General features: G+C 33.9%; 1 long non-coding RNA gene across 2 annotated transcripts; it reads right to left on the bottom strand.

The window, feature by feature from the left end:
• LOC18596421 lies at positions 1,424-5,761 on the bottom strand. Of its 2 annotated transcripts, XR_001928568.1 has the most exons (3): positions 5,017-5,761; positions 3,145-3,340; positions 1,424-3,047 (listed from the first exon to the last, which is right to left on the bottom strand). It is a non-coding gene; the product is annotated as an uncharacterized LOC18596421 (long non-coding RNA). The 2 variants fall into 2 exon arrangements; XR_001928567.1 differs by having other exon boundaries at positions 3,145-5,761.

The following is an 11,259-nucleotide window of genomic DNA, read 5'->3' as shown; positions in this document are numbered from 1 at the left end:
GAGAGAGAAGAGACAAATCAATAACTTTTATTATATTATATAAAGCTTTAAGAAAAATGATTATGTCAATGGTTGTCTCTGATTGTATGCCATTGCTTGGTACTATGTCTCCTTTGCATGTTTTTTCATCAATGGGACATACCATGCAAATATAGGACTTGATGGTTATGGATTAGTCTCCAGATAAAACAACCCCAGCATGTAGTTATTGGACTAATCCTCTATATTCATCTGGTGGTTTAATACCTCTCTTTGATTGGTTCCTTGACCGGATTTAACTAATCATAAAAAAATTAAAAATCTATTATAATTAAGAAGTTGTTGATTATATATATATATATATATATTTAAAAGAGTTGTTGATTATATTATATATACACCTTAATTATGTTTATAATTTGAGAGTATCAAAACTTAAATTATATATCATAAAAAAATTACAAACATACGAAAAGTTTATTTACGGTAAGTTTTTATAATTATTTAAAAAAATAAATTAATTAAAGTTCAAATTTAATTAATTATCACTGCTTAAATTATATAATACATTTTAAAAAAGAATTCTAGCTGTTCTCTGTCAAAATCTTGTCATTTTAATTGGTTCACCTCCTTTGGTAACCTCCCTTTATATATATATGCCATCGTCATGCATGCATGCCTCTGAAAGTCCCCTTAGACTGGTAATGATATTGCCACTAACATAGTTTTTTGGTCATCAATGCATATCTATGGAGGTGAGCCACAAGTCAACCTATAAGTGCTGTGCATGATAATTGTGAATAACCCAAGCTGATAATTTACTTAACATCCAAGAAAACATTGGTGGGTAATTTGGGATTCACCCCTTGTCTATTCAATTCTAATTAATAACATAGGTTGAAAGTCTTGTACAACTGCTTGGTTCAAAGTTCAAACCTAATACTAGTATTTTCCTGGTCGTGCTATGGAAAAAGTTCCATGGTTGAATACTGATGGAAAGTGAAGATAGACGTAGGGTTGATGAATATTCTGTCGTAAGAAATTGCCATTATTACACATTAACTATAGTCACTATTTCAAAAAAATAAAAAATTCCACTTTTTCCAAATAATGACTAATTCCATGAGTATTTGCAAGACATTTGAACGAAAAGGGGTGAAAAAACAGGTAAGCATGGCTTTTTGGATAAACATAAACTAAATTGACGATTGACCTAGTGTTCACTTCACCATAGCTTTCTTTTCGAAAAAGGAATAAGGTTAAAAAAAAACAATCTTAACTAGGTTTCTGCTAAGAAAGCAAAACTGATTTATTACATGATATATATGATGGTGAAGCTTTACCAAACTCCCCTTTAATTCTCCAACATGATACAAAATACTATCCTCAATCATGGGCATAGCCTCATGTTCATGTAGCACACCACAAAAACTGAGAATGCATAGATATTGAATGACTAATTCTAGGAATTTCCCATTGATTATACACAGCCGGGCGGCCCTCAAAGTTGCTATCAGATTGAAATTATATATATACATATTCTGGATGTTTGGTTGGTGCTGTCAAATTAGCTAGTTGATAGACAAGGATTTATATATCGAAGAAAACATGAAGAAGAAGCTAAACCAAGAGTGGGTTGGCTAACAGTATTGATATTGTTATAAGCATTGTTAAACAAATTAAATAAAAATGGCTTTTCAAAAGTCTTTTCCTCAATGGGTGGAGGCTCTTCTAACCTTTCATCCTACCAATAAAGTCAAGATCACAAGGAATCATTTATTCTAAATTAAAACTGTCTCCATCGACCCTTTGCTAGTAGCTGCCGGCCGGCCAGCCCTTTTCATAGAAATCAAAAAGTTAGAGAGAGATTAAACCATATAATATGGAGAAACAATAGGAAACTGATGAAAAGAAAGAAATGATATATGCACATGGCTGAATATTATCTCATAGAGAAGATGAGAACAGAAGGATGTCTGGCTTTCCTAGCTTAAGCAAACTAAGCAGCAGCTTATATATCAAAGGCCAACGAGTCATGAATGCTCTTCCTCTTATAACCTGCCACCATTCTTTTGAATACAGATGAAACTCACCCATTTTTCTAAATGGACTAATCGTATATTTCAATGGAATTTGGAGGAAATCAAACCACTCTTTTTGTCATCTGGTTGAATCACATAAGACTGCTTGATAGAATATTTCTCTATCTTCGAACCCAATTCTCATTAAACCTTTATATATCTGCAAGTGTCTGAGTGTGTAAAAACTGGGGAAAACCACTAACTTAAAGGTTTATAACCTATTACACATATTATGTACCTTCATTTGAAAACTTATGCAGTTGAAAGGGAAAAACTCAAAAACCATTCTGTGATAGTAGAAATTAGATGACAAATGCAAAATAGAGTTCCTTAAGTTTGTGTTGTAGTCCGCACTAGAAACTAAATGGATGGGGTTATTTGCAGAATCTGATTACTCCACAAAGCACTCCCAACTAATTAAATCGTTATCTTATCCTCTTGTAAGTATAACCTAAGAACCATCTTTCTTTTTAAAGATGACTTAAAAGTATAGTAGCAGCCATCTAGAAGATAAACCCTAATTAAAGTGCAGGTTTCAGTAGTTATATCCAATTTTTTTTTTAATGTGAAGCAATCAATGCAGTCAGATATTGCTGCATAGGCATCCTCTCTACACTTTGTTACAATAAGTGTCACTTATATATGTAGAATATTCAGAATTCTACTCTATTAACATATACAACAAATTATTTTCTCCCACTCCCAAATGCAATGGAATGACAAGGATACAGTCCTAGGCTACATAAATAACAACAAATGCAGCTGAGAGCCCCTCCCCCCCAAGAAAAGAAATGGCACTAAAAAGAGAAACTTTGAGTGATTCAATTTGAATAAATTTTCATGAAACAAATCAAGAACAAAAATGCAGGGACATGTATATCTCTATAAAGCTTTTCAAAAAAAAAAATGTATATCCATATAAAAATTTTTGCCGATCCACAAATTAAAATGCCACCAACTGCTGTCCCAAGATCATGTGCTGATGTTCTGGGAAAAAGCAACACAGTCACAGATCAGTGGTTCAAAACTTAAATGCTGAAGTAAATAACATTTTTATGCCAAAGTTATTCGAATTGATACCAACCTTCCATGCTAATTCTTCTTTGAAACAGATACATAAAATCTGAAAATTTCTGAGTCCCTTTTGCATCTTTTAAGGTCCAATATGAATGACCATATTTCAGGGGGAATTGCTGTATGCTACCTGATCTGGTTATATATTTGGAAAGTGAAGAAGCAACTCTAAGATATTTCTTTTGTTGGCTAGTGACTGACTGAAGCTGCAAGAGGTTAGTTTCATTTTCAAGTCTTTCAGGAACAGGAAGAGGTTAATTTATTCACCCTATAAAAAGCAATAAAATCATCTTATACACAAATATTAAATTAATGATTTTGGAGTTTCTTTTGTTTCCTCATGACATGATCATTTACACAAAACAAAATAATGCAGAGATGAAGCACCACTTCTTGTGAAGCATTTTAGTTATGCAAAAGAGTTGTTGATACTCAAGGCAATTAATGCTTGTGTAAGGTATTTTTTTTTCTTTTATTTGTAATTTCCGCCAAGCCGAACAGAAATAATGAGACAAGAAGAAACAAGATGCAAACAAAGTATCAAACTTGACATAGCCTGAAAAACCCAAAAACTTGAAATGGTTGAAGGTGCATATGTATGTAAAATAAATTTTGCTGATAGTAACTAAATAATTGTATTTAACTGTTTCTTTGAAGTTACTGATAATGAAAAACACTTAGAAGAGGGGCACCCAATTAATGTCAGCAATATTAAATTAGCTAATCATGTTCCCAAAAGCTGTTCAGACATGAATATAGGTTGTTTCATATGGAGATAAGTCTAATCATCAAACAATTCCATACAGTACCACCATTACAGAGAAGCACTATTATATGATAGAACAAGAGTCCATTCTATTAAACCTGAGTAAAGAGAAAAAAAGTGGAAGTAAAAAACACAATCAAGCCATTTCACATGCTAACTAGTTCATTGGGTTTCATCTTAAATTCCATGACTAGTATCTCACCAATAAACATTAATAAGCCGTTATTTCTGAGGTAGGGCATATATATATATACAGCAAGTTCAATGCATTATTGTACATACATATGTAGAATGAATCTCTGGGTGAAATAGTTATTGCTACTACATTGAAATAAAAATGTCTTCAATTTTTTTTTTTTCTGAAAAGAAAGTGTATTCAAATTGGTGGGTCATGAACAGCGAACTGGTCCCTAACAGTATTTGGTAGAGGCAAGGACGCAACCAAATCACGCCTATACTTTTGTCTCCTATTTGAATTCAAGTTCAACTTCCCCAGCAGTATGAAAACAGTGTGGTCATTAAGGGCATTAAAATTCAAGAATCAGAAATAAGATTACTGAAATTATAAATATATGTAGTTGCAATTGTTAATGTGCTGATACACCACTGTCACAATATTATAACACTGTGCATTGTCTGATTAGCTATCGTGTCTTTCTTGTGTAATGGGATTTTGTTTTACTTGTTCATTCTGGATACCACCAGGGAAGTCAAGACAAACTTGCACACACAGGCATGCAAACAACACAAGCAACTGAGAGAGAGAAAGAGAGATTCAGAGTAAACATTATCTTCCTTGACAAATTTCAGCTATTTATAAGAGGTCTAAACCGGCACCGGGAGCTATTTGTAAGAGGTCTAAACCGGCACCGGGATAAAGCTGAAAGTTTATCATATTAATTTGACTGGGACAGGCAGATTTGTGCATGTGGCTTCATGTGGAAGTTATGTATGTGCATAATTGCAAAAAGTATGAGTAATGCGTGCAAGCAATAAAGAAATAAAGATTAGGTTAACAAATTACCAAACATTCAGAGACTGCAATTTCACCAAATCAATCAGGGAAAAATTCATCAAGAATTGAAAAAATTTTTGAGCCAAGCATAGAAGAATTACCTGGAATGAAGGTCTCACTTTTGAGAGAGAGCAAAATCTTAAATATCCATGACTAGCTAGAAAGTTCTTTTGTTGGTGAGTGAGTGATTGAAGCTGCAAGATGACCTGATGGTGAACCATATCTATGAGTTCAAGCAGGGTTCTTAATCAAGACATCTAAATTCCCTTGGCAAACTCAAAACCCCTTTAACAAATGGACAATATCCTTGTCCTGATAACATTTTGAGCACAGAAATAACTCATCTGGACTCCAGAATTTTGAACTAAAACTGGTCATAAAATCTACTTATCAACTATCGGTCTGTCATCAATATAGATAGCTTAACTAGCTACACAAAGACTAAAGAGGCAAAAGAGTACACAGAAAAAAGAGTGATAGCCAGGTTCATTACCAGATCATGCTGGCAGCTTCAACCTCTCAAACCAACATATATATATACCGAAAAAACAAGAAGGAAAGGAACCAAAATGTTGAACAAGGTTTTTGCCTTTTGCTGGAAAATTATCAAGCCCTATATAGCAAGGAAAAGAAGCAGAAGTTTTCCATATACCTAAAAGATTTGACAAAGGAGGTACACGAGACATGCATGTCTTTAGGTACCAAATCCCTCGTGACTCTCCTCTCCAATCTATATAATTTAATGCACCTCCTCCTTCTTCTTGCACTGTGTCATAGAGGGGTATTTAATGGAGGCTTTGGTCCTTCCATACAGCTATTGACACTGACTTCTTGCCCCTCTCCTCCTCTCTCTCTCTCTTTATGGTTAACCTGACTAACACAAATAAATTAAGATGATAGGGGACCAGTAGGGCCTCTAAACAAATTATAATAACAGAGCTTATAATCCATATTAAAATGGGTTGTTTTTTTGTACTATTGAATCTGAATGTAAAGAAATGGTCAACTCTAAAGTCTGTTTGGAAAGCAAACAGTATTGACCCTAATTAACGTGTGATTACTAGCAAGTATTGACTTGTCCTTATCGTTTTTCTTGGTGGAGTTATAATTCAATTTACCTACCCAATTCATTAAACCAATCAAAGTTGTGATTAATTTTGACGACTCTCTTGAGCAGCAGCACTTCCTTCTGTTTTATTTTTTATTTTTTTTTTTGTAAAAGAAAGGGCTCTCTGTTGTTTAGTTATGATTGGGCCACGATAGAAATATATAAAAATATCATATATGATGGTTGCATCATAGAAGAAGCAACGGTACAAGCTGGACATGCATTGATGGTTCAAAGCATGCATGGTTTTGCTTTGTCGCTTTAGAAAATGCCCTTTATTTTGTATATAGATGTTACTAAAATCAAAGATAAATCTTTTCTTGTTTTTAGTTTCTAACAACATAACATTAAGCCGGCTGTAGATAAAGGCGGTCGCCATGTGCTTAGTGACCTTTTGGTCCCTTCAATAAATATATATTTTAATTATTTTATATGAAGGGTATGAATTGGCCAGGTTGGTGGAATCAGGGGAAGGGGGCATCCTTTTGTCTTTAGCTTTGGGTGGTTCTTCTGTCTTGGGTGTCCATGGTTGACAAACAATGACATATAGACAAAGCCCTAATGGAAGGGAAGGACCACACCTTTTTAATAGTTTTGGTTAATGGATAGGGTCACATGGTTTTGCTTTGTAATTTAGCTCGAAGTGTTGAATCTAATTTATTTGATTAAGGTAGGTGATGTGGTGGTTGTCAATAAAGCTGTATATTAGACTTAATTACGGTTTTTCTCCTTTACAAATTTCATGTAAGGATTTTCTCTCGTCTTTTTTTTTTTTTTTTATAAAAATTCATTATTTTTGGTCCCACTTGTGTTCATAATTTAGCTTATGTTTCTTTGAAGATAGGGTTTCCAGACGCCTTATGTTTTTTTTCCGCACAGTTTATCTGTTTCTGTTCACATTATGATGCATCCCCATTTTGAAGAGCTCCCTTAATCATCATCATCAATTTGCGGAGAAGAATAAAAGTTAATTATTTAAGAGAAATTGACCCTTTCACCTCCTCCTACTGAAGTTGCTAGCTAGACCAGGGTTGCTCTCTCTTCATTATGCTTTTTCTTTTTCTTAATCGAAGATGGTATTTCTATTATGGTATCAAATAAAGATCATACTCGCCACAATAAACACACCTAAACAGTACATATTTACGAAAAGCAGCTTTCAAAAGACAAAAAAAAACAATACATGTTTAAAGTCCTCAATTTCACCTAACAACTACATGATTTATCCTTCTCCACCTTAGCTTGAAACTTCACACCAAGCTGAAAAAAATAAAAATAAAAATAAAAATAAAACAAGCCAATAAGTAATATCAATATACAATTTTCAGATTGCCGTAAATTTACCATCACGCAATAAACATATTAACTCTTTTTACTTTAAATTTTAAGAGCAAATTCACGAAATTATTGATTTCTCAAAATGTATGTACAAACACGATGTCACTGATCATTGTCTATTGGCTGTCTATAAGAAAATTTATCAATAATTTCATGTTCTAATTAAGTTGGTTGTTATATGAATACAAATCCTCTTTCTTCATTCCCCACTCCATTAATTTTGTGTCCCAACTCTCAAAAATTGTCACATGTCTATTTTTTTATTATCAAATTAATACATATTTGGTTTTACTTTTTATCTCTTTCTTTATTGTATTTTTTCCCCTGTTTCTCAGATAAATATTCTAGGATTTCTTCATATGAAGGCTTTTGGTTTGCTCTCTAAGTCAATTTTAGTTTATGATTTCAGTTTTTTTTTTTTTTTTAATCTTATCTATCTACTATGCTTCTAGTTGATGTTAGAGCTGCAAATGATGAGGAAATTTCTCTTCTTTGCATTCTGAATTTGTTGAAAATCACTTGAAGGAAAACTTCTTAGGGAAATTCTCGCATCTTTGATCTACTGGTTCAATTATACGTGCTAAACAATTCATTAGGAAAGTTGATATTCAAGTTTTTCTTGCTGCTTTGAGTTCCCTAAAACCAAAAGTGAGTTATAACTTGATTGCAGTTTTTTGTTGAGCTTACTCCTTAGTCAAAGATGGAGTAGCCAAGCTATGGCAGTGCAATATACATGCAAGGCACCTAGCTGTATGTAAAATTTTAAGTTTCTAGTTCGATTTCTAATTCTTTGTTCTCAAGGCTTAATGAAATATATATGTAGGTAGATTCGAGATAGGTGTACTTGGTATTCTTTATAAATTGCAGTAGAAATTAAGTTGCAGAAAGAAAATGAGTTGTGAAGAAAGAAACAGGGAAAAGAATATGAAAGAGAAAGAGGAAAAAAATTAAAACCAAACATGTATTAACCCAATAACTAAAAAATAAACCTGTAGCAATTTGTGATAATTAAGGTACGAAATGGGGCAGGGAATAGGGACAGAGGATTTGGATTCCTCATTATACACCCATGAAAGTGTCACTTTTGAGTTTGATTCAATAATCAGCCTTTTCGAACTCAATTAAGAGGAAGATGCAAACTTTTTTGCATAAGTAAAGGTGAAGGCAGTATGTTTTGAATTGATGAATGGATTGGTGACAAGCCTCTCAAGGATTTATTTCCTAGACTTTTTTGCCTAACAAGTAATCAAAAGACGAGGGTGTGCGATTGTTGGGGAGATGATCAAGTTGGAGATAATAGATGGAAGATTGATTTTGGAAGGCCATTATTGGAGAGGGAAAAAGACGTGGAAAAATAGCTGAAAGAGATGCTTGAGGGAGTTAGCCTAAAGGTGGGAGACGCGAACAGGCTTATATGGAAGTTGGATACTCATGGCACTTTTTCAGTGAAAAAAACTCACCCACTTAATTAGTAACTTACAGGACACCCTAAATGAGAGCTTCTTTGAGAGATTATGGAAAGTGAAAGTCCCTCCTAAGGTTCATTGTTTTTTATGGTTTTTGTACTTAGGCAGAATTCTGAAAAAGGAATTCTTGACTAAGAGAGGGGTGAAGCTAATGAAGGACACCTTGTGCCTTTGGTGTAAGGAGGTTTTGGAGAAGTACAACCATTTGCTTCTTCATTGTTATTGGAGCTGATTTTTTACAGTGAGATTATGAAATGGTGGGGTATGACAGGATGCTTACCATCGTCCATACTAAGATTTTTAGAAGAAAATGAAGAATTGTGTACGGGGGGGTCCAGAGACAATAGGAGGGATGTTGATGTGGGGAACAGCTCTATGGACATTGTAAGGAGTGAGAAATGAGACCATCTTTAAGGGTAAGAAGTGGGAAATAAGACCTTTGGTGGGTTTAGTCAAACTAAGATCTCTTTTTTGGATTAAAGCCTTAGAAGAGAACTTGTTGAAATGGAAATCTGTTCAGCAATTTATTGCGCGAAGGTTTTTAAATGATTTGGTAAAGTGACAAGCACGTGCCTATCACATGTTCTTAGTTTTATTTGAATAGCCGTGCTATACATGTGCTTATTCTTTTTATTTTGTTAGTTATTTTGCCTTGGTTAATGCAAAGGCCACCTACCTTGCTTTCATTTGAGCTGTTGAAGCAATGGATAGCTAAGTGGGGTTCATTTTGTTTTTCAATTCTTATCATTATGCTTTGTATTTAACACAGGATATAGAGCCATTAATGATATTCTTCTTTTTGAGTCTTCGTCAACCTTCAGATTCCTTTGATTGTTTACCATTTTTTTCATTCAAGAGCCATTCATTTTATCTTTAAAAATCCAATAGACCAATAGTATTACTGAGGCTAGTTGGTGGATCAACCCGAGAATAGATTTAGTCTCCAAGTTGAATAAAAAGAGGGAGAAGAGAAAGAAAAAAAAAAAAAAAAGAGACCTGAAAACCTTCAAAATGAAATTTAACACAATGGAGCAGCAAGAAGGAAATCAAGACTAGGGGGAATTGAGTGGCTCTTGAGGGCTGATAAAGGGGATATATTAGTTTTGTTCTCAAGCCCTGTTTGTGAGAAAAATTCGAACTATGCTGAACTCTGTGCGATTTCTACTACATTGGACATTTTTTGCCAATCTAAATGGTTGGATTTGAAATCTTTAATTATTGAGATTGATTTCAAAATTATTGCGTCTTGGTTTGTGAATGTGTAAGTACACTCGTGGAGATGGTCAAGGTATTTTCTAATGCACGACGGGCTGATTGTGTTGGTAGGATCGATGTAAGTGTCAAACATCTTTAAGCAAGCTAATAACTGTGTCGACCGTTTGGCTAAAACAAGAATTGAAAGAAAGGAGACCCTCATTGCTTGGTTGTGAACTCCCCACGGGCTTAATGCTTATTGAACTCTACTTGGTGAAGGTTTTGTTTTTTGTTGTGATCATGGTGGAGGATAGAGGTAATGACTTGCAAGTTTTGCAAACTGCTGTTGATTTTTGTGTGGTTTGGTGTTAGGTTTAATGAGTCCTTTATGGCCTGATCTGTTTTTCATATTGCTACTGAAACTATTATGATGGTTTATTTGCCTTCATGATGAAATAGATACTTTCGGGCAAATGAATTTTTGTTGTTTTCTTATTTGATTGGGAAAGGGTGATTTCGATCTAAATGGTGGCTTGTGGGGATACTTAATGGGGGTCAAAAGTTCTTTTAGAATGGTTATATGTGTGAAACCTTGCTGGTTTTATAAGCAAGCATGAAAGCTTTTGTGAACTATTAGATAGGGCCCTATGTTAAATGGTGTAAATGACGGCATGGCTCTTGAATTGTGTATATTGCTTATGCGTTTGAGGGTTACGGTTTGATGGTAACCTTCCTATTTAATAAAATTCCTTTGGCTAATAGTAAAAAAAAAAAAAGGATACAAACAGCTTCAGTGTGTGTTTAATAGCCATAAACTTCATATGGTTTGACTTTTGAATAAGGGACCCTTATAATCCAATGATAGACCCTGTGTTGTCCGTTGACACTACTTTGCATACCGCAAGCCTTGATTTATCTTTAGCAAATCCATATATGTTTAACTCGAGTTCGTTTACATTCGAAGGAATGCAAGTTGTGCATTGTTGGATTAAACCCTGCGGCCAATTGAATTGGTTAAGGCTTAGATCCAATAATGCGACAATATCATTCATAACGAATTATTAGAGTTTTTCTTTCATCAATACAACAATGATCATAAGTTAATTGGGTGAATTCCATGAGATTGACATGCTTTGTAAGGAAATTGTAAAGTATTACAATTATAAAATCCATATGCATCAAAACATAATCTCTAAATATTTTTGGTAGATGTATCATTGAGACTGAATATCAATGAT

This window comes from Theobroma cacao, chromosome 6, assembly GCF_000208745.1.
Source record: "Theobroma cacao cultivar B97-61/B2 chromosome 6, Criollo_cocoa_genome_V2, whole genome shotgun sequence".
In the NCBI taxonomy this organism is placed as follows: domain Eukaryota; kingdom Viridiplantae; phylum Streptophyta; class Magnoliopsida; order Malvales; family Malvaceae; genus Theobroma; species Theobroma cacao.
Note: the sequence above shows the minus strand (reverse complement) of the source record. Positions and strands in the feature narration are given on the sequence as shown.